This window comes from Diceros bicornis, chromosome 1, assembly GCF_020826845.1.
Source record: "Diceros bicornis minor isolate mBicDic1 chromosome 1, mDicBic1.mat.cur, whole genome shotgun sequence".
Taxonomy (NCBI): Eukaryota; Metazoa; Chordata; class Mammalia; order Perissodactyla; family Rhinocerotidae; genus Diceros; species Diceros bicornis.
Window position 1 is genome coordinate 64,941,524 of NC_080740.1, and position 24,915 is coordinate 64,966,438.

At 36.5% G+C, this 24,915-nt stretch overlaps 1 protein-coding gene across 2 annotated transcripts in view; it reads right to left on the reverse strand.

The window, feature by feature from the left end:
- Window positions 1–24,563, reverse strand: part of JAKMIP2 (janus kinase and microtubule interacting protein 2) — a 171,562-nt gene extending 146,999 nt beyond the window's left edge. The window contains exon 1 of one of the 2 annotated variants that reach the window (XM_058543491.1): window positions 24,315–24,563. The gene's annotated coding sequence lies outside the window, so the exon portion shown is untranslated. The remainder of the gene's footprint in view (window positions 1–24,314) is intronic. The other variant, XM_058543498.1, reaches the window with a different exon arrangement.
- Window positions 24,564–24,915: the final 352 nt, after the last annotated feature.

Here is a 24,915-nt window from a genome sequence, read left to right on the forward strand (position 1 = left end):
CTAGGAAGGTAGAAATAGAGATGGAAAAGTAGACCAATTTAGGAAATGTTTTGAGGTAAAAGTAACAGGATTATTAATAGATTGGATGTTGGGTATCACGGAAAGAAAGAAATCAAGGGCAGATTTGCAAATTGGCTTAAAAAATTTAGAGAATTAATGCCATTTACTAAGATGGAGCCTGGAGAAGGACACGTTGGGCTTGGTGTGACATGTACATAAATAAAGAGTGCTACTTTGTCCCTGTTAAAGTTGATAAACTAGTAAACACATTAGTGGAAATGGTAAATAGATCATGAGTTTGAGTCTGGATTTCTGAGAAGTCAGCACTGGAAATGGGCATTGTCATCCTATAGATGAGAATGCATGCGATGACCTGAGGAGAGTGTGGCTAGAGAGCTTAACGAGGACTGAGCTTGGTGAACTCAAATACTTAGAGGTAGAAAGTAGAACGGGGACCAGCCACAAGAAGGGAGAAGAGAGAGCCAGTGACATAGAAGAAATAATCAGTGAATGTGTAGTAATAGAAACCATGAAGGGAAAAATAATAAGGGACCGGTCAACAGTCTTAACCGAGAGGTCAAGAAAAGAAAAGGACAAAATGACTAGAATTTGGCATCACAGAGGTCCTGGGAATTTGACAAATGCAGTCTCAGTGGAGAGATGGGAACGGAAGGCCATCTAGAATGGGTTTAGGAGGAAGCATGGGGGGAGTATGTGTAGACAGCACTGAGAAACACTTTTTTCAACAGGTGTTGCTGTGAAGGGCAGACTCTAAATGAGGCAGTGATTAAAGGGGATGTTGAAGCCAAAATAGGAATTTTTAAGATTAGAGATACAAGAGCATATCATAAGCTGATGCGAGTAATCGAGTTGAGAGAAAGAAATGGATGATTCAGGAGAAAGAGAATACAACTGCAGGAGAAAAGACCTTGAGAAGGTGAGAAGGGATGGGATCCAGAATCCACAGGCTCCTCTGGCCTCGACAGGCACAGGGAGACTCCTCCACTGTGAAAAGTCTGAGGCCCACACACAAAGGCATATACATTCTAATTATAACTATGACCTCCTATACATATTAGGCAGGCTGGAAGGAAATATGATTAATTGAAGAATTAAATGAAGACACTGGAAGGAATCTTCCTTCTTCTAGTGTCCCTTAATATCTATTTTCATAATAAATAGAATTTTTAAAAGTAACAAAAAAGCTCCTAAATCAAGGTGTTCTCACCAGTTACACACCAAGAAAAGTGCCAACAAATACACAGTCGTTTCCCATATATGCAAAACACCTGGGCTACTATATTTTGACAATGTGGCACTTTTGATGGTAAATACTATATACCAGCCCCTGTATTAATTCGTCATAGAGTTAATAAATGCCCACATAGTCTTACTATGTGCCAGTATCATTAAAATAATTTTATAAGTAGTAACACATTTAATACTCAAAATAATATCGATTATGTAGGTAGCATTATTATTCCCATTTTACATATGAGGCATCTGAGGCACAGAGAGGTTAAGTAACTTGTGCAGAGCCACTCAACTAACAAGTCAGGGAGCTGAGATTCAAACTCAGGCACTCTGATGCCAAAATCCTTGCCCTGAATCTCTCTGCTGCGCTTTGGATATGTTATCTTATTTCATCTTAACCACAAACTTTAAGAAAAGTATATTATTATTATATATTTAAAGAGCTAAGAAAAGTGAGACTTTGAAAGGTTAGGTAAATACCTCAAGATCATACTGTTTAAGTGTCTGGGCCAGCATTCAATCTGCATCTTTTTCTCTACAAGTGCATATTCTCAGCACTTACCACTACACTCAAGTTTTAGAAACAAAGTAAAACGTTTACATGTTTCTTCACTCAGAAATGCTTAATAAATATGACAAGTGGTGTAGAAAGGGAATTTTTTGATCATGGGAATGAAAACAGATTAAATTATAATGATGATGAGGAGAATTAAATATTTAATGATATTATACACATGAGTTGATAAGATAGTAGTAGTTACTGAACTCAAGAATTTTATAATATGGACACATTTTATTCCATATAAAAGCCACTTTTAAACTGTGGGATAAAAATTTATGTGTTTATATGAATATTTCCAAAAATAATTCATGTTCATTGGGAACAAAATAGGCTTTACAGGCAAGCAAAAAAAGAAAAAAAGAAGGAAAGGAAAGGCAGAGAGAAGGAGGAAGAAAACTATATCTAATAAGGATTTGAGGGTTTGTTGCATATACTTCTAGACACTGTACACACAGGCACACACATACATACAGATAAATACATTTTTATACAAAATGGGATCAAATTATGTGTGTTTTTCAGTTACCTTCGTTTCTAACTAAAACCATATTGGGAGCATTGTCTGTATCAAAAAGCATGGTATAAATCATTATTTTTTATGATTGCATTACATTCCGTTGTTGGATTGTACTTTACTTCATGTCATTTTCTCCTATTATTGGACGATTAGGTTATGTATTAGTTCCCTAGGGCGGTCATAGCAAAATACCACAGACTGCGTGATTTAAATAACACGAATTTATTTTCTCACACTTCTGAAGGCTATAAGTTGTGGGAGACCAAAATTGGCTACCTCAAAATATGTCTCTTTACTTTGATTATTTTCTCTGAAGGACATTTGACCTTCCCTTCCCAAACTGCCTAAAGAATTTAACATAGAAGGCCTGTTCCAGGAAGGAGCCACTACCATATGATAGCTGTAGTATGATGTAAAATAGATGCAATAAGAAAGGTACCAACAAGCCCATCTTATCAAAAATTCTGTCTCTCCAGCCACATTCTCTATAGGTGGCCCTGTAAAGAGTTGTGTGACAAACATTTGCATTTCCATCTCCATATGAATTGTCTTCTTCCCCTCTGAAATCCCAAACCACTACCCCAACAGCCACCTTTGTCTATCTGAATATGCTAATTGAGGTGAAAACCTGTGCCATTTGTTGAGAAACTCAATTTCCCTGGTTTCTCCCATGTATACATGTTATTAAATTTTGTTTGATTTTCTCCTGCTATTTGGTCTCATGTCAATTTAATTTGTAGCCCAGCCAGGAAAGACCAAGAGTGGGTAGAGGATAGTCTTTCTCTCCTTCAAAGTCTATGATCAAGGTACCAGCAAAGTTGGTTTCTGGTGAGGACTTTCTTCTTCTTGGTTTGTAGGTAACTATGTTCTCGCTGTGTCCTCACATGGCCTTTCCTCTGTGTTCCTTCTTCTTCTTACAAGGACACCAGTCATATTAGTCTAGGCTCCCACCCTTATGACTTCATTTAACCTTAATTACATCTTTAAAGGCCCTATCTCCAAATACAGGCACATTGAGGGATAAGGCTTCAACATATGAATTTGGTGGGGGGAACTCAATTCATTCGATAACAGGTTGTTTCCAATTTTTTGGTAGTATAAAACATTTTGATGCTAAATGGCAAGGTGATCTTTATCCAATTATTTCCCTAGAATACAATCCTAACAGCAGAAGTGCAAAGTCAAAGAGTACGTCACTTTAAGGCTTTTGATACGAATTGCCAAGTTGTCTTCTGGAAATGTTTTTCCCTTCGAACTTCTGCCAGTATAGTATGAGAATGAAACAACCATTTTAAGAACAATATACATGTGTAAAATTCTCTAACCCTGAACTAAATAATAGCTCAGGCCACCATCTCTTGACTGTCTATGACTACCACAGTTTCAAACACCAGACCACTGGTAGCCAGTTTGTTCGCTCCTGCAGTCCCATCTGAATTCTGGGGAGCAAAGAAGAACTTTGTGAGAAAGGCAAAGAGTTAGAATAGCCCGGAATGATGCGTTCAGATAGTTTCCTTTAGTATCTTGTTGCCTGTGTTTTGAAGCACTCCCTCTTAGCTCTTCATATTGCATTGATGGGAAGATAAACCCAGTGTATCTCATCAACAAACAGAAACATGGCAGGACAGAAGAAGAGTGGGAACGTGCTGGTTAATTTGGGAGTGGCTATGAGGCTGTCTTCTCTTGCTTCCTGCCAAGCTAACACAGTCGAAGGGGAGCCTTTTCCTACTCAGCATTCTCTCCGTATATATTCAGTTCTGCTGTCTCTTGCTGGAGTCAGGTCACTACAGGCTTCTAAACATCCCAGAAGCACTGGAGGGAATTACCTTCAGAATCACTGCTTCCCCTTCATTGCCTTTTGTCTTGAGTCTGGTGCCTCCACAACTGGGAGAATAATTTAGAGGCCTAGAGGAATCTCAAATTCAAATAGGGAGAAGGTAGGTTCTGTCACACAGGAAATAAACAGACTTTATCCACGTATCCATGTCTTTAATACTGTTCCTGGGCTAAAGCAGCAGTTTAATGAATTGGGCACGTTGAGGTTTAACGAAGTTTTGGTGAGTGGAAAAAATATCATGAGGAAGATACCAAGAGAGTAAGAAAAACTTGGCATGAACATGGAAGGCCATTTAAAAGCAAATAAACAAGAGTTGATTATATTTAATGTTTCTATCATTACATTTTCCTCAATTATGTCAAACAAAGCAAAAATAGGGAAAGGTAGAAAAGGTAATAAAATTATGAAAGAGCTACCACACTTAAGTGACTTCTTATCAACCAGTCAGACAATATGGTGGAATAGAAAACACTTAGAGATGTATAGGCAGAAAGCTCTGACAGTAACCAGCCATGTGGCCTCAAGAAAGTATGCAACCTTTCTGAGTTTCAGTCTCCTTCCACGGCATATGAGGAATTAATATCAACTTAGAGTAGTTATCAGGTGTAAATGAGATAACATGCAAAACACGCAGCATAGTACATGGCACACAGGATTCACTTGTAAAACAAAGGTTTCCTTCCATTTCTGAGAAAAGGAGGAGGACTGTAAATTCTTCAAGGGCCTTTCAATCTAGATGTGGAGACAAAATGAGAACATTTGAAACAAAGAGAACAATTATGTACTAAACAGAGCAGTAGTGATCACAAGTATGATAGGAATTCAGACAAGGGGAGATCTGAGTGCACTGGACTACTCTGCCAGCGAGAGATTCCCCTAATTGTTGGGCCTTACATACTGAGTGTCCAGGACAAGCAACATAGAGAAGCAAATTGAGGAAAGAAGATATTGAAAGGGGATAGCGGGGGGATGCTGGAGCACAGACACAATAAATGATAGGGACATTGAATAAAATTAAGCAAAAGTGATAAATGAAACTCTTCAACTGATCTATAATTTATGGAGAGAATAATTCATGCCTGTAACAGATACATTAAAAAATAGCTAGAATGAATAAGAAAGATTACAGTATGAGTTTGCACCGAATAAATAATAGATGACAATAATGGTTTATCAGAATTCATTTTGTAAATTAAGAAAAAGAATCATGAATATAGGCCAATTGGCCATATTTTCCAAAAAAGAGATGACCCCAATATTAATTTGCATAACTATTAGTAGATAGAACATCAAGAAATGCTGGGTTTTTTCTATCGATGGTGATGATGTAATCACTCTGGTTTGCTTGACCTGATCTTGTGGCTTTTCCTTCAGTATCTTTACAGCTTTAACACTGGCAAGACAGCACTGCTGCTCTTCATGGGGCTTGCCTAAATCCTAGGGTTTTCATTTCCTGCATATAGTTAGGGTTGATAATTATTTTAATTGACATTTAAAAAAAAAAGATCAAGAGAACAATGAAATCATTCAACTTAATTGTTAAAGAATGTGAAGTCTGCCTCCCCCTACCTAGTATCCATCAGAAACTTTCTAAAATGCTCAGGTAAAGGAAACTTTAGAAGTTTTTTTCGGTTTGCTTCTGTTCTTATTAACCATGTAATATATGTTCATTGGGAAAAACAGGAAATCTTGATCAACAAAATAAAAAAATAAAATTTACCAATATTTCTACCACTTAAACACTTTTTATATTTTTCTTTTTCCTTTAGGTATTTTTTCCCTATGTATATATGAACATATTTTTAACAGACATACTGTGTTTCTTTTTTTTTTTTTTGGGGGGGAGGAAGATTGGCCATGAGCTAACATCAATTGCCAATCTTCCTCTTTTTGTTGAGGAAGATTGGCCCTGAGGTAACATCTGTGCCCACCTTCCTCTATTTCCCATACGGGACGCCCCCACAGCATGGCTTGATGAGTGGTGCATATGCCCGCACAGAGGATCTGAACCTGCGAACTCCAGGCTGCTGAAGTGGTGTGTACAAACTTAACCACTACACCACTGGGCTGGCCCCCAGACACAGTGTTTTTAAATCCACATTTTTACTAAATATATTCTAAACATCTTTCCATGTCATTAAAAAAATTTTTTTTATCTATAACAGTGTTTAAAACATTTAACTGAAAGGGAGAAAATATTTACAAATCATATATCTGAAAAGAGGTTAATATCCAAAATATAAAGACTCATACAACTCAACAGCAAGAAACAATCCGATTACAAAATTGGCAGAGGATCTGAATAGACATTTCTCCAAAGAAGACACAGAGATACATGAAAAGATGCTCAACATGACTAATCATGAAGGAAATGCAAATCAAAACCGCAATGAGACATCACCTTACACCTGTTAGAATGACTATTATCAAAAAGACAAGATATAACAAATGCTGGCAAGGATGAGGAAAAAGGGGAATCCTTGTGCACTGTTGGTGGGAGAGGTGCAGCCACCACAGAAAACTGTATGGAAATTCCCCCCAAAATTAAAAATAGAACTATCATATGATCCAGCAATTCTACTTCTGGGTATTTAGCCAAAGAAAACAAAAACATTAACTCAAAAAGATATATGCACCCCCATGTTCACTGCATTATTTACAATAGCCAAGATATAGAAAATGTCCATTGACAAACGAATGGTTAAAGAAAATGTGATATATATATATGTACAATAGAATATTATTCAGCTATAAAAAAGAAGGAAATCTTGCCATTTGCAACAACATGGATGGATCTTGAGGGCTTTATGCTAAGTGAAATAACTAGACAGAGAAAGACAAATACCATATGATTTCACTTATATGTGGAATCTAAAAAAAAAACCAAAAACAAAAAAACCTCCAAGCTCATAGATACAGAGAACAGATTGGTGGTTGCCAGAGGCAAGGGTGGGGGGTTGGCAAAATTGGTGCAGAGAGTCAAAAGGCACAAACTTCAGGTTATAAAATAAATAAGTTATGGGGATATAATGTACAGCATGGTGACTACAGTTAATAACACTGTATTGCATATTTGAAAGTTGCTAAGAGAGTAGATCTTAAAAGTTCTCACCACAAGAAAAAAAACTCTGTAACGATGTATGGTGATGGATGTTAACTAGACTTATTGTGGTGATCATTTTGCAATATATACAAATATCGAATCATTATGTTGTACACCTGAAACTAATATAATGTTGCATGTCAATTATACCTCAGTTAAAAACAAAACAAAACAAAAACAGTTTATAACACATTCCCTCTGCAATGTTCTTTCACTATAACTTCATTATATTCCAACCAGTCAAGGCAATTTTATGCAGTTTTACATTTTGTAGTTAGATATTACAAACAAATTAATATGCATTTTTGAGCCTTCTGCAATTCCCTCACCCTTTCTTGGATTCTGATCTATTCCTTAGGGTTGTGTTTCTCCCCTTGTCTCCTTCTCTCTCCCACCTCACTTCCCTCAAGGAGATTGTTGGCTAACAGGAGAAATGAGTAAGGTCCATAAATAACTGTAATCACTACCACAGGCAAATAAAAGGACTTTGGATTTCTGAAGACGATTTCTTCAATTAGTTTGCAAATACACCTACACATCTGAGGGCAAAGGAATTAAGAAAACCTTTCTATATACTTTTACTTTTTTTTTCCTCCTTTCAAGGGGAGCAACAAGACAAGAAAGAAGGTGATATCTTTCATCTCTCTTTTTACAGTTGAAAAAGAAAAGCCAAGAATGGACGGGATGCCTGCTCATGCCATACAGCTAGCTGGTAGCTGAACAAAGATTAAACCCAGGATTTCTGAATCCGTTTTGGGCTTCCCTACTGTGTCGCACTGGTTCACCCCCAAAAAAATCACAGCTAGGATAAGTGAACTTGGTAGCAAGACAAAGACTGTGGGAAAAAATGCCTGTCAACTCAAGGGATTCTCTAATTATTTTACAACAGCAAAACATGTCCTGAGAAATGGGAGAGAATGAAAAAGATAATCTTGTATCTTTTCATTTGACTTTTTTCTTTCAAGTAGAGCTATATTCAGGGCCGGCCCCGTGGCTTAGCGGTTAAGTATGCGCCCTCCGCTGCTGGCGGCCCGGGTTCGGATCCCGGGCGCGCACCGATGCACCGCATCTCCGGCCATGCTGAAGCTGCGTCCCACGTACGGCAACTAGAAGGATGTGCAGCTATGACACACAACTATCTACTGGGTCTTTGGGAGGAAAAAATAAATAAATAAAATCTTTAAAAAAAAAAAAGTAGAGCTATATTCATACTTTGATTAAAATACCACACATATGGCAAGCTGGCTTCCAACATGGCCTCTAAAAATGGAAATCTAGAAAGTCACTGTCTGAATGTGCAAAAGCAAATATTTTAAGAGTCAGAGAATACTCCTGCCTTGGGGGTCTACTTACCACACATTCATAATATTGAGTGGAAAGAGTCCTTAAATATAATCTAATGTAACTCCTTAAATAAACTGGAAAACCTCTCAATAATATCTCTGTCAATCAATCATTCACCTTGTAGTTGAACATTAGCAATTATGGATTCAGTGAGCTGAAGCCAAGAAAAAGTAAACCCAATAGCTTTATGCGCTGGACTGACTAATTAGCCCAGCAGCACACCACATTACATGCCTTTTTAGATGTATGGCCTGGATTTAATGACCTGTTTGCTAAACTGAATGGCAACATCACACACACACACGCACACACATACACACACACTTGTACACAGTGAAAGAGAAAAATGACAAAAAGCTAATATTGCTTTATTACCTTTGGAAGCATTTATTATGACAAAGGACTAACAGAAAATGTGATGGACAGTCACAGTCATAAACATATAGTTTCACAGCTAGGAGAGTCCTACTTATAGATAATCTAGCCCAAGACTTTCCTTTTACTTAAACGGAAATAAAGAGTTTAAGAGATTTGCCAGGGTTTTACAAGTTTCTGCCTTAGTGGCATTTGACTACAGAGAGAGAGAGAGAGAGTTTACAGATTATTTAATACAGAGGTTGGAGTATTGATAACCATAACTCAAAGAAGGAAAAACACCAAAGTGAAGGCAGGCAAATTGGGATCAATACTCTCATTAAATACTCAGTGAACTTTTCCCTCTGGATTTATTTTTCCTCACTTTCTGGGTTACTTTTTTTTTTCCTTTTTTTTTAAATTAAATACAGAAAAAAAATAATGAAAGAGTCCCTTGACTGTAACTGGAATCAATGTATTTAACATGTTTTCCAATACTTACTGTGCACATGGGCTCATTAGATTCACATAATAGGAAGGGTTCAAACACGAAAAAAATTTTAGAAAGCCATTCATAATTTTCTCTTCAGGATTTAACAGTCATTCCTTACATCAGTCTTATTGTCTATTTTCTAATACACCCCAAGTGATAAAGCTTCCAGTATGTTCAAATTCAGAGCACAGCAAACCATTTATGCAGCAAAGCGATTTGTCTGTGTGGTTTCGTTTCACTTTATTTTTAAAATCCATATTCTCCTTTATTCTCTAAAAAGGATGCCATTAGTGGCTTGATTCCATGTCACTGTAACATTCTTTTTTAACTTTAAGGCAAGTTACAATACCCCTCTCCCACTTTCAGGGGAGTAAACTCAATCTTTGTGAATTTACTATTTTTCTTCATTCATGTTCCTTGACTGACGTTCCTAACCAAGTTTTCTTGTATAGATTTTCACTGTTTGATACTCAACTTGTAAACGTTCTTATGTCCCGATAAAGGCCTCCGTGTCTCTTGGCATAATTTTAGTGCCTAAATGCTTACTGCTCACTGTACCTTTGGGACTGAGTCTTATTCACCTTTGTATGTTCCCCCCTCTCTACTCCTTCACACATACACCTAACTTAGAAGAACACATCACAGATGTTAGAATTATTTTTAAACTTAATTTTTCTTTGTATTAATATGCGGACCACAAATCTAAAGAATACTCATTTGCATTCGGTTTGAAGACTATATTAAAGTTCTGTTTTAATTAACTAATTTATTTATTTTTCCCCCAAAGCCCCAGTAGATAGTTGTATGTCATAGCTGCACATCCTTCTAGTTGTTGTATGTGGGACACGGCCTCAGCATGGCTGGAGAAGCAGTGCGTCGGTGCGCTCCCGGGACCGAACCAGGGCCGCCAGCAGCGGAGCGCGCGCACTTAACCTCTAAGCCACCGGGCCGGCCCTAAAGTTCTGTTTTAATTCAAAATGTTCAAATAGCTTCCTGGTTTCAATTGAACATGTTCACCAGGTGGTGTCATAAAGGAAAAAAAAAAAAACTGGTTAGTAATTCACATAAGAAATAAGATATCTGAGGTATCTGAAGATTCATCAATTGAGATGGGTTTGGTCAGACAGTATTAAAATATACAATCTAATGTACAGTATTACAATATGTAATATACTGCAATAGGAAATACTCACTAAAAAATCACACATTCTGTTTTTATTTCTTCAGTAAAGAACAAATACAATTCAGCTTAAATAAGACTCTATATCTTGATGGCAAATGTTAAGGTATTTAGTTTTTTTTGAGGCCATGTCCTTTGCTGGCTGAATGCTAAAGCCATACCATTACAATATTGTCCGTGTTTTACTGTTAACTCTTTGTTTATAGACCTGTCTCCCTTACTATTCAATAAGCCTTTTGAGAATAGAGCCCTGATCTTTGTCCCATTTACCTAGTATAAAGACAAACACTTAGGAACCATTCAGTAAACCATTTGTTATCTGGTTGAGCACATCTCTGTCTTAGTTCCTCAACTAAAGGAGTAAGAAGAGGGTACAATAGTACCTACATCAAAAGTGTTATACTTAACGTGTTCAGAACTTCACCTGGTACATAGCAGGTGTTAATTCATTGCACAACTCTGGGAGGTGTCATTCACATAGTCCTCCCTGGAGCTGTGCAACTCAAAGTATGAACTGTCATCATCATCATCATCACATCATCATATCATCACCACCACCATCATCATTATTATTAGGCCCAAGAACAGAAAGATTTCATCTAAACTACAAAGAGAGCAGCAAAAGTGTAAGCAGGTCCTTCATGTTGGGGATAACTATGTCTACCTCCTGAAGGGCAAATGGTCAGCATTTTGAAGAATTTGTGTAGATTTTTGTCCTCTCATCTAACAACCTTTGTTTGAAGTTTTCAGTAAAAATGAATTATAACTGAGTCACATGGAGTTAAGCTTGGAGTTTTGTCTTATTAATACTGAGTCTAATAACTATTGTGAACTAAAACCACCAGAGGCAGATGAAAATAAAATGATAAATATTCAAGTGAAAATAAGATGATAAATATTCAACTAAAAAATTTTAGTTTTTAAAGAAATTATATATTTTGGCACACAGAATATCAATTACATCAATTATATCATTGGGTTTTCAAACTATTTTGTGACAGGATCTTTTTCTCAAAACTTTAGGAGGACACCCAAAGGGTACTTTGTGTAGAGAGCCTCAATCCTATCCTCCTAGCCTTTCCCTTCTCTCTATGGCTCATCAGGGACATTGTGGTTGTCTATGGGAACCAGCTTGGAGCCTCCAACCCAGAGACAGCAAAACTTCCACCTTCCAGAAGCCATGAAGAGTCACTCTGGATAGCAAAATATTTGGGTTTGTGGATGATTTACAAATTTTGATGATATAACTTTTCATTTAAAAATATTCACCATGTTTTGCTAATTAAATAAGTGAAATGCATTTTAATAAATTTAGAAAACATAAAAAACTCAATGAAGAAATTTCTCATAAACTTACCACCCAGAATTAATTCCTGTTAATATTTTAATTTATACTATTTTGATCCTTTTAAAAAATGTATATATGTTTGTGTAATTTTTTTCCCTTTTCACAAATTGGGATTAAATTCCCTCCTTAGCTTTTTGACCTCTTTTTATTAACTTAAAAGATGTAGCTTACATATTTTCCTATATCACTAAACCTTTTTCAACAACATACTGTGTAAAGGGCTTCACTGTATTCCACAGTTGGGATAGGTCAGAATTAATCTGTCATAGATAACTGATCTATATATAGAGGCAAATAAATCAAGGTTTAATCTTTTCTCACCCAAACTTATTCTTATCAAAACTCCTGCCATTCACTACAAGCAAAAGATTGAAACAAAAAAGTCTTGTTTCATAAATTTAGCACCATGGAAACTATAAGTGCACAGAAATCATATTGTTCATAACAGAAGCTCTGGGATTTCTGCTGCTCAGTCTACTTGGCAGTTGGGGATTTTTCCCAGAAATGAAATTTCTGTAAAACTGCTCTCTGAATCTCTTTAGAGAAAAGGAAATATTCATAGTTTACAGAATTGTCAAAAACACAGCACAAAATGTTTTCTTGCTTTTTTATCATGAAAAAAGTAGGAAGGAAAACTAGGTAATTTTCTTTTATGAAAATATATTTAAGGACTATTTAAAATTTTGTTTTAGAAAGAGAATCCCAGTTACATTGTACAAATACACATAACTCGTGCATGATCTCCTAATAGGTAGTGAAACATAAAATCTCCAAACAGCCTATTTTAGAACTGGGATTCATTCAGCCCCTTATTTTCTTTCCTCATTGAGGAAACTGTGGTTACGTGGATTTTGTTCTCGAATGTAAATTTTAGCAGAGTGTTGCCAGCCTTCACTTAGAAAGAATTGGATCTTGATTAATATTTAACAATAATAACATTAAAAATATATTTGCCTTTCTATTCATTTACTTTAATTTTCAGGAGCACAATCAAGTTGTCATTATAAGAGGGAAGTAGGCTAGCTTATCAGTTAAGAGCAACTTTGGAGTCAGATAAACTTGAGCTCAGAATCTGGTTCCATCAGTTATTAGTTAGATAACCTTGAGTAAGTATTAAATTGCTTTACCTCAATCAACCTTAGTTTAGTTATGCATAAAAGAGGGATATTATTACCTTTTTTAAAGTGTGTTGGTACAAGGTATGAAATGACTTGAGTGCAATGCTTGACATTTAGGCAGGGTAGTAAAACAAACAAAAACCAACACAGCAACAACACTGAACATTAATGTCAAATGTGTTTTGAAAGAAATTTCTTAGACATTTTTAAAATCTGAATTTAGTCCAAAAAGTAGATTGATGTGCCTCCATAATCTCTATTAATGTAAACATTGTTATATTTGGCTCATCAAATGAAAGATCTATCTTAGGAGGAGAAAGATAGGATTGAATACCGATTCAAAACCATCCCGGTCAACAGGTGCATTAATAGTTTAGGTCCATTAGCTAGAAGCCATAGTGGTTACTTCCCAAAAACAAAGACTTCTGCTAGGAACTGTGGTGCTATTTATGTATTCCATCTAAATGTCACATGTGTTAATACTCTACTTAAATGTGGCCCTTTTCCCTTTTAAAAACATAAGTTCCTTTTGGACCAGGGCTAATAATCGGAATCTATGAATGCTTTCTATTTTCAGGACCTTCAATTAGCTTTTGTGGTATTAGCGATGATGATAATGATACACATATCCTCCCTCCTCCCTGGCCCAAAGCTCTTGGTTTATTTATTTGTTTCTATATACAGACACACACCCATTGATTGTCTGTGAAAGAAAGGACTTGATGAGGATAACCAGAAGGCCTGGGTTACTTTAGTGCCTGAGTTAGGCCTTACAGGCCAGGTCAGATCACGTCATAATTCTTTGGCCCTGACTTGCGTCACTTATGGATCATTTGGTTGTTTGGGGGAGTATCTTATAGAACAAAAAAATTCTGAAGTAGAGAAATCTGGATTGAAGTCCTATACTTATCGCTTAGTGGTTAGGTGATGCTGAACACAGGTAGACAGTCTGAACTTTACCCTAAGGATGATTATAAATAATATCACATAACATAATGTAATGTAATAGAATACCATATACCATAATATACATCTCCTCTACCTATATACTTGTGAGAACTTAAAGTATCCAAAGTTCTCTGTAACTTGTAAAATGAAGTATTAAATACGTATTAATTGTGGAAAAATGCTTTAACTTACTAATTATGAAAGAGATAAAATAAATAATTGATAGTTCATAAGAGGAAACACTTGAAGCTGCAAATTATCCTGTTGAAATGTCATTGTGATTGCCCAAAAACCAGATGAACAGCATTATATTTCACACGCATAGTTCATTTTTATCAAATGCTTATCGGCTGGGTTATTCTTTACATTCATTTCAGCTTCTATATTAATAAAAACTGAATGTTTCCCTGAAGAACAAAACCTATGCTTAACAGGGAAATAACATGGCACACTGGATGAAAACGGGCTAAACAGGGGTCAAAACCCCAACTGTCTCAAGGGCCAAAGAGTCAATGCAAATCAATTGGGGGGGCAGGGGGCTTGGAGGTCGATGTAGCACACGCTGTCGAGCACAAGACACACCCAGAGGAATACCCATTATTCAACTCCAGATGTGTTTGCCATGAGGAGATGGGCCCAGTGAGGCCAGATCTTCTTGTTTTCTAAGAGAAGACAGATACTCAGATGTTTTGTGAAATGTCAAAATTATAAAATTTTGGATAAAAGTGTATTTTTAAAAACATTGCTGCTAGAAACATATACTGTTGTTTACAAACACTTTACACATGTTTACAAATGCTTCCCTGAGCTGGTCCAGTCCACAGGTTCCAGTTTTTAACCACTGTGCTATAAAATTAGATTTTACTGCAGTCTCAGCTCTAAACTCATAATTGAATGGCTTTGCCTAAGAAATTTAACCAAAGCTTCATTTTCCTCTCGCAAAATGGGAAGAACAATGCCTCTGTTGTGAGAACTGCGAAAATGGACACAGGTGAAAACAGTATAATAGATACATAATAGGTGCTCAAAGAATTTAGCTCTTTTTTTCTGGATAACTTTGAAAAAGTAAATCATTCTGTTTTCTTCCTTTTATATTTGTTATAATCAGAATGTGTTAGATATCCTTGTTATTAAAAGGGTCTGGACTATCTCATTTGCTGTGGGAATAAATTACTTTACTTGAATTATAAAGAAAATTTGAAACTATGGATGTCCCCAGTTCTTCTAAGGAATAGAAATGTGTCAGCAGCAAGTTTGAAAAATTTTTCAGATTGACCCAAGGGAGAGTGCGTCTTTGTAAAACAACTGCCCCTGAACAAAACGCTTTTCCCCTACTTCATCAGCTACGCTCTGTCGTGAAGATCCTTTCGTTAGGCAAACAACACTTGAGGACATCAAGAATGTGGTCAGGGATGGCACCACGTGAACTGAGAAGAGATCTATTCTGCTTAGATTACAGTGTACTGTACAGCCAAAGATCAATGTTTCAAAGCAAGAGGATTATATAAAATAAATTTAGACACTTAATGTTTTCAAACTATACAAATGTTAGTGAAAGTTCAGTAAGCAAATAACTAGAAATATTAATCCTGTCTCTTTACTATCTTCCAGGGCTCTTAACTAAGCCATTTAGGTTTGATTTCAAAAACTGTAAATGGAGTGAAACGAGAAAAATTAAAATCATATACCACAGTTAAAAGAGACTGGACAATACGTGTAGTCAAACCTGTCCAGATAAGAGCATGAGGATGAATCGGGCATGTTTGAGCAGGCATTTAGAGACTGGGCTCTTTTAAATCTATAGAGGATAAAAACTCGAAGGTCGCCCCCATGGTGGAAGAATCATTTCCCTTGTTGCAGGCTGGTATTTTCCTTTCTCTTGTTGCAGAGCATAGCACTGCACCCTGTGGAGCCTACAATGTGGACAATCTAGCGAAGAAGAGAGGAAGATGGCGAAAATGTCCCTTCTAAGTAAAATTAACTAGGGGTAAGGGGTTCCTTGTTACTTTATTTTTAAAAAGCTAGGGTTTATTTTTAACGATTGCTAATGTTTTAGGCATCTGGCTCAAAATACTATAAATTCTAAATTTTGTAGATGCCTTTATTAAACGAAGTGCTTTCAAAGTAAAAGTCATAATTCAAATGTTTTCCTTAATACATCAAAAAAATCATATAGTCTCTAAAATACAAAATCCATTTGATGGTTAATTAACTACTGCTTAAATTTCTCCTTGAGAGACTCAGGAGACAAAGACTGAGCCAGTGGAGCAGGAGTAATTCCTTCCTCTGGGTCTAGGCAACAAGAACGGAGCAGACAATGGAGAAACCCCAGTAATTCCAGAGTACCCAGTTTCATAATCTGATTTATCTAGAAAATTCATAAGAAAACAATTTGGGGATCTATAATATATATCTTCAAAACACCTAAGTCCCCCTCTCTGTCTTGTCAGTGCCAATTAGCAGAATTAGCATCTTGTGAATTCTCATGTGAATTCAGTGTTGATTTTTAATATAAACTCTCCAGATTCGTTATTGTTACATAAAAAACTATTGTTGATTGTCTTGCCATTCTTTTAACGGCATGTTGGTAGAATGACACGATATCCTAGATTTTACAGAATGGTACTCATTTAAAATATTCTGTCTAGTTGTTTTCATCAGTATTCTTGCATTTAACAAAACAATTTCTGTTTAGGAAGATATCTTCAAATTAGGTATATCTGACCTATGAATAGTGTACAGGCCTTAAATATGCATCAGTAATGACTATGGAGTAAAGACTCAGCTTGTTTTTGGAAGGTACCTCTCTCCACAAAATGCTGCACAAGAAATAGCCAGATAAGGAATGTGGGTGAGAAACATTTGCTTGGTTTACATTTTCATTGTGGTTATACTGGGTAGCATTTTCCAGGGGAACATTTCCAGTTTGGAACAGAAGGCATGATGAAAATATCACCCTCTTTTCATAAGCACATGCTCATAAGGCTTTTTTAGAGTCATAATGATCTCAGCAAAATTTCCTTCTTGAAAATAATACCAATGAATTGTTTTCTGACCACATAGTGTCAACTAAACTTAGTCAGATTTCGTTTTCTATGTATATTTTAACTGCAGTTGGATTCCAGAGTTTCAAGCATTGCAGTAAACGATCTTGATTTAGACGTCAAACAAAGAAAGGGAACAAAGACTTTTTCCTCACACTCAAGTTTCAGTGTATCAGCAGGTTAGGCACCTACAGAAAGGCTGTTCCCAATGGTTTGAAGATATTTCGCTATATTTGCCATGTATATCCCTCCCTTCCAAGTCACTCTTCTTATATTTGATTTCAAAACTTTCATGAAAGCAAGAAGCTGCCTTAATTTACCTTTTGAGTAGGGTTATTGCCTCCATTTCTGTTTCAGTTTAATTTTTGGATATAGATATGAAGGAATGTTTTGTTTATGATTAGTGTATTTAGTAAGAATGGATTTCTAGACTAGCAAGATAGCTATGAGTGTGTACCATGTAATTTGATGCTAATAATAATTAAATTACTAATTTGTTTTAATAAATTACAGTGAATTCAAAGATATTCCTTTCATGGTGTCACTATTCCTGACTTGCAATTCACTTTTTAAAGGGAATAAAAGGAAGCCACAGAAATGTTCACAGCTTTTCTTATTTATGTCATAGCACACAGTGAACAATTTTTAATGATGGATTTTATTTATTTATTTATTTTTTGTGAGGAATATTAGCCCTGAGCTAACATCTGATGCCAATCTTCCTCTTTTTTTTGCTGAGGAAGATTGGCCCTAGGCTAACATCCGTGCCCATCTTCCTCTACTTCATATGTGGGACGCCACCACAGCATGGCTTAACAAGTGGTGTGTTGGTGCATGCCCGGGATCCGAACCTGCGAACCCCGGGCTGCCAAAGTGGAGCGCACGCACTTAACTGCTACGCCACCAGGCCAGCTCCAATGATGGATTTTTAAGTGTTGTGATTTGTTACCTTTAAGAATTTGGTCTTCTTTTATGAAAGTCTTAAAATCCTGAGAATATCATTATAAGAATATAATCCATTTTGTTTTTACAGCCAAAATAAAAGGATGAGAATCACAGTCCGAAGAACTACTAATGGAAAGCTCTTCTACAATCTTAGACCAGAGGTCCTTCCGGGGACCATTCGTTCGTTCATTCATTCAGTCACCCAGTATTTATGGAGCACATATGTTGTGCCAAGGCATTCGTTATTAATTAACAGTTCACTTTTCTCCTCTCATAGAGTTTACAATCTAGTGAAGGGTAGGGAAAATCAAGTAAGCAAATAAATAGCTCTATAACTCAACTTTATGATAAATGCTATGAAGAAACACACAGGGTACAGAGGGTAACAGTGGGGATATACTTAAGGAAACCTCTCCAAGGAGTTATATTTAAAGCTCAAACTTAAAGTATAAGAAGAATCCAACCTTTATATTTTAAAAAAAGGAAGAGTCAGATGACTAGGGTTTCATTTTAAAACTATATACAGGTTTAAGGAATATACAGATGCCAAAAATATATCTTAGTTCAGTCTGAGAAGTCATGTTGTTTAAAAATGTTTTCAAAAAGGATTTGAGGGGCCGACCTGGTGGCATAGTGGTTAAGTTTGCACACTCCGCTTCAGCAGCCCAGGGTTTGCAGGTTCGGATCCCGGGCACAGACCTACACACTGCACATTAAGCCATGCTGTGGCGGTGTCCCACATACCAAATAGAGGAAGATTGGCACAGATGTTAGCTCAGCGAAAGTCTTCCTCATCAAAGGAAAAAAAAAAGGATTTGAGTTGGTCACAGAGGTTAAGACTGCAAGATGCCACTACCACACCAAGGAAAAATAACAGAATCTGAAAGAGATTTGTATTTGTTTTTTAATTGCTCCTTATGCATGCAGCAGGTGAAATTCCTAGGGATTCAAATAGGAATTTCACTGACTTGGGCTTAAAGCTCATTCATTATCAGGAGACAAGAGATGACCGAGGTTAATTCAATACCCATTGTGAGAGGCAGTGGCAGGTCAGGGTAACAGATCTCATATTTCCTGAAAATAACGCTTGACTCACAGCTGCTGTAAATCAAGCAGAATCTACCTGTATCATGAGAAATATTTAAAAGCAAAGTGTAAAGCCCCTCAAATGGGGGAAAAACAACTTGAATCACCAAGAAAAATGCACACAGAGATTAAAATTTTTGGAGAGACATATTTCATTGACATGGAAAAATGGCTACCTTATATAAAGAAAAAGAAGCACAACACAATGCTTAAAGTATGGTCCCATTTAAGAAACTGTGTGTCAGAGTGTGTTTATATTGGCATACAGAAAAAAATCTAGAAGAAAATATTCCAAAATGCTAAGAGTAATTATTTCTTGATGATAGGCTTATGGGTGATTTTCTTTGTATACATTTCTGTACTATCTTTTTTCTTTTTCTCACAATGAGGATGTATTTTTCAAAAGTGAAAAAACCTTTAAAATATAAAATTTAATTGCATTGGTGAATATTGATTTAAAGCAGAATGTCTTTAGTGTGACAGATCTCACTTGTACTGCAAGATAACTAATTATAAAGGATACTTCCCAAATGTGGAATGACAGTTCAGATGGCATGATTTGCTCTTTGGCCAGCACTGAATTATGAGAGTCAGACAAAGTATGTGCCTAGGGCATCAGCAAAGAAGAGGAGACACCCTCAAATTAGAATATTTTGAAGAAAAGTATTTGATTTTTGATAGTTCAGAAAAGTGTAAGAATATTTGTCCAGGGAAAATATCATAAAAATGTTGAACTTATGTACACTTATTTATGATTTAATATCATTTTCATTTTTAAGAACATGTAGGTGGAGAGATGCTTAGGACATTAAGGTAGGAGGTACGGCTAACTTTTTTCAAGGTCCAGGACCTATAGGAATCTTAATTTGGTCCTAAGCACAGAAAAAAATTATGTTACCTCCCAACCTGCATGTCATTAAAAATAAAAAACAATACTTAGCCATAAAATAAGTGCACATCAGTCCAAGAAAGTCCTGATTTTTCCCCAAACAAATGCTTCTATGCTTTTCTGAAATAGCAAGAATCCCAGATTTTCTCCAAACTAATTTTTGTGTGCACCATTTTTTTTTTTGCCTGATACCCTAAGCATACACTTACTCTATCTGGCAATTCAATATGACCAAAAAGCAAATCATGGCATCTGAAATATCCAAAAATTCAAATAAAAATGAGCCACATTTAACGCAGATTTACTGTACGTGATATTTTAAAATTCAAATCAGTGAGATAATTTGTTAAATTTTCCAATACAGCAGATTTGGGCTCATGAGATTCAGAATCCAGGCCTGGTTAGATCATTTACCAAACCTAAACTTGGATAAGTCTAACCTCTCTAAGCCTGTTTCCACATATTTAAAATAATTATGATGACACTAGCTTTACTGGCATGATAGAAATTTGAGGAATATAAGATGAAAAGTAAAGAATGTAAAATGACTTTGAGAACTACAAAAGATTATATTAATATAAGGTGTAACGATAGTACAAATTACAACTATATTGTTTCCATCATTACTATCTCACGTGTGTATACTTTACATCCCCCAAGGAAATTCTATGTCGCTTGCATATGCAAATTGTGCTAGTCATATAAGAGCTCTACAAATAGTTATTTTTCAATCGATTAATTCATCTTATTTGAAAACACGTTTTCACTTGGTAAAATAATATAGTTGGGATGTGCAAACAGGGGGAATTGCAAATGACCTCTCAGAGTAACCCAAGTATAAATCTAGTTTATTTATTTCAGTGAAAACCAACTGTTGAGTTATTTATGTCAAAACTTCCATGACAAATCTGGTTTTCTTTTAGGTTCCAACCATGGAAAGCAAAGCATTAATCGTTTTATGAACCTATGAGAAATGTAGAAAACAGTTTTGACTCTCCAGATATTTTCTAAGTCACCCTGATGGATGAAGCATGTACATAAAATTGAAATATTTTCTGAAGTCACTTGAAGAGATAAGAAACATCCTATCACAAAGTGAGAAATTAGACAATGTGTGTTTTACTCCAATTAAACAAGTTTTACTAAAGTGTAAATACAGGTCCAAATATTTAATATTCCAACAAGAACAACATCTTCAAGTTAGTGTTCGAGAAAAAGGTAATTAATAAAATGTTTGTTGTTAAACGGCAGATTTAAATAATATCTTGTATGTATCTTTCAGACACTTGGTTTTTTCTGATATCACCTTGATGGCTCTTGAATTATTTTGCATCTAGACCCCACTAAACCCCATTTTATCTTCCAAAATTAGTCATACCAAAAGGAATAATTTTAATATGGCTATTAGGCATCACATGCCATGAAGTTGCTGAGAAAGGACTCTTATGAAGAGGCCAGTGTTCAGTTTCCTGCATCCTGACAAGATGACATATAAATTTCTCCAAGCAGACGGTCAATTGATTTCTTTAAAAATATCCAGATTCTGTAATTTAGAAGCCCATTACAAAATGGAGTCTTACTGTTATAGGTTTAGAAGTACCTGATGTTAAACAACTAAATCACACTCTTACATGGACAATTTACTCTAGAAAAAACAAGAAAAGTTTTTGAGAAAGAAATCTAGTCCATCCCAAATAAATGCATGTCTAGGTCATACTTTTGGAAGTTTTGATGAAAGAGGAATGCACTGCCTTGTCTGGTTACCCAGTTCACAACTCAAATTTGCTATCAGGAAGTTCCACATTTTGTTTCTAATCTTCATTCTTCCTAATGAAGTTGAAGTCTACTGACCATATTTTAGGTTCCAACAAATAGCAATAAGCAATGCCCTCAGCTCTTCTGAAGCAAATGATTGTCATCTCTCGGTTTTCTCTTCTCCAAATGAAATAATCCTAGTTTCCTTATCTTTTCTTAGAGAGTTCAATCTGTAGTCCTGTAAACATACTTCACTTTTCTGTGGCCCCTCAGCACAGGCCATATAATTGTCTCAAGTTGTGGGATCAAAAACTAGACCTGTATTCCCATCAGGGTCTAACTACATAGCTGAAACATGCTACTGATAGTTCTATGCCCATGGCCTACAGTGATTTGCCTCTGCTCAAACTGTATCAACTTCATCTATAAAACCACATCCCAATGAAAACTCAACACAAAGGAAATAATACAAAGCCCCAAGATATCTGTTTTCATTGCATGAAACAGGGTCAACTACAATGTGTCTTAATTTTTTAAAGCTTACTGTAGATGGATCTGAAATTTTAATTTTTGGAAGTCAAAAGTTAACATTAAAAGATTTAAGATGCAGTGTATTATAAAAATTTTGATATGGCATACAAGCCCAGTAACTCTTTTCTTGCTCTACTTTATGTAGTTGTTATAATTAGGCACATGGTAGCATGACTTTACAGAGTTGTGAATCTATATAATATATGACATGCCTTGAGCATATTAAATCCATTCTTCCCATTAAGTCGCTGAAAAGCCTCCCCATATATAAACTAAACAGGACATTTATTCTCAGAGAAATTAAACTATAAATTTGATTCAAATACACGCAAAAATTTTAAATGAAGGGGGGCAATGTGTAAAATAAAATGCAAGACTAAAACAAAAAATACTGTTATTTTACATGGTAAAAATTGTTTGCACTGACAATGATATTGTTATAGAAATGATAGATAATACTAGTGCGTATGATGAATATAATATTATTAACACACTTTTACCTGCACGGATTTTTCTGGCTTTAATTCAGTGAAATCCATTACCCTGGGTGGTAACGGAGCCCTGTACCCTACTCATCTCAGGCATCTTTAGTCTCCGGAGCTGCCTGAAAGCCTTGAGATAATAAAAGGTCAAGCAGACCCAGAAAGCATTTGTAAACTACAATAGCCCCCCATTTCAGCTACAAGCCACACATTCTTGTGCTAAGCTTTGCTCACTCTCTTGTTTCATTTCATTTCATAAGCAGGCTAATTTGGAAATGGCTAGGGTACTTGGGAACACCTAGATTTTCAAAACAATCCCACTTTCCTACTTAACCACCTAAAGAAGTAGACCCCTAATACAACATTTGTGAGAACTGTAAAATGGTGCCTGGATACTGAAGGAATGAACAGCAAATAGCAGCACTATTAAATAAAATGAATGCATTTCACCTTCCAGCTCGTCTGTGCTTCCTGGGACACAAGGCACAAACATGAAAGGGTTGGGGTAGAATTTCAAGAAAACTGATGTGTTTCAACACTCATTTGGCAAAATACTGGACATAATACCACAAGCCACCACCCTTTCCCATCATTGTAAATTCAGGGCTCTCAAATCACCCTCCACACACCCAACCAAAAATAAAGAAAAGGGGCAGGCTATGAATTCGCATCTAGGGCTATGATACAGATTAAATGACAGGCACCTGTCCTAATTGGTCACAAGGAAACTAAGGGACAATAATAAGAAAAAAAATCTCACATTAATCCAAATGAAGCCAATGAATAATAATACAAACCAGAAGCACGGTTTCAAAAATATGCCATTACCTCCAAGCATGCAAGGGCATTTATAACCCATAAAAATGACTGCAAAGCACATTCTGCATATAAATATGTTTCATAAATGCATTATAAATGCTAAGTAACATGTGTCTATATGATATGCATATCCATAGGGTATACATTTATATGTTCACAATCAAATCTATGTACTAAAAATGAAACTCTGTATCCGGCAAATGGTTTCTTAACAAGAGTACATTAGGATATGAAATAGAATGCTAAATTCTGGGGCCACCTTTTCTTAGCAATGAAGGAAATAAGCAAAACCACCTTATAATTAGGCCGGGAAGCTTATAAGGCACCAATTGTGTTTTTGAGGAAGGCACAACCCCATATGTGAGAGCTGCAAATGAAATGATTCCTTTCAACAACACCCATTTCTTAGCTCTTTTTCTACCCAATTCTGTTGCTAAGCTTGTAAGGAAACCAAGTGGCTCAGTCTGCATTCTGAGCCAGTTCAAGATAAAATCAGAACACCAATTTTTTTTTTTTTTTTTTTTTTTACACAAGCGGATGCCTTCTTACTTCTCTCCCTGGCAACCTTCCTCTCCCTCCATCCCCATCTCTGTCTCCACATCTTTCTGTCCTGGAGTCATTGTTCAAGTGCAGGCCACAAATGTATACACAGGTCATTTAATAGCCAGCTAAGCCAAGAAGATAGACCCGCTGTCTCCTACTCACCATGCTGAGACCCGGAGAAGCGGCTGAAAGGAGAGAGAGATGCCAACTGAATCCATTTTCCTTGTGACCGAGTCGGATGCAGCCTCCGAACCCAACATCAGCAGCGGCTGCTGGGAATTTTTTTTCCCTCCTTCTCTGGTTGGCGATGGTGCGAATAGGAACCACCCTTCCAGCTCCACTAGAGTATCAGCAGTCGAGGCGGCAGAAGCAGCAGCATCACCACTTGGCCGCCTCCCTCTCGGAGGATGGGGTGAGCTCAGAAACAGCCAGGAACTTGCAGCAGACACCTCCTCTGGCTCCTCCTCTCCCGCCCCCTCCCCCACGGCCCCACCCCTGCTGCGGTAGAGGCCGCCTGCCCCGGCAGCTGCTGGTTGTCATGGTAATGACCAATGGTAGGCTACCAGACTGAGGGGGAGGGGAGGTGGAGGAAACAAGCTGTGGGGTCTGGAGGGCAGTGAATTTGTGCTGCTGCCCTCTGTGACGCTGTTGGTCTCTCCTACCCCGGATTCTGGGTCTTGAAAAATGGGGCAAGGGTGTATAGGCGTGGGAAGAGATTAAGTTTAATCGAAATCTAGACTGAAACATATAAATAGCTTAGCTA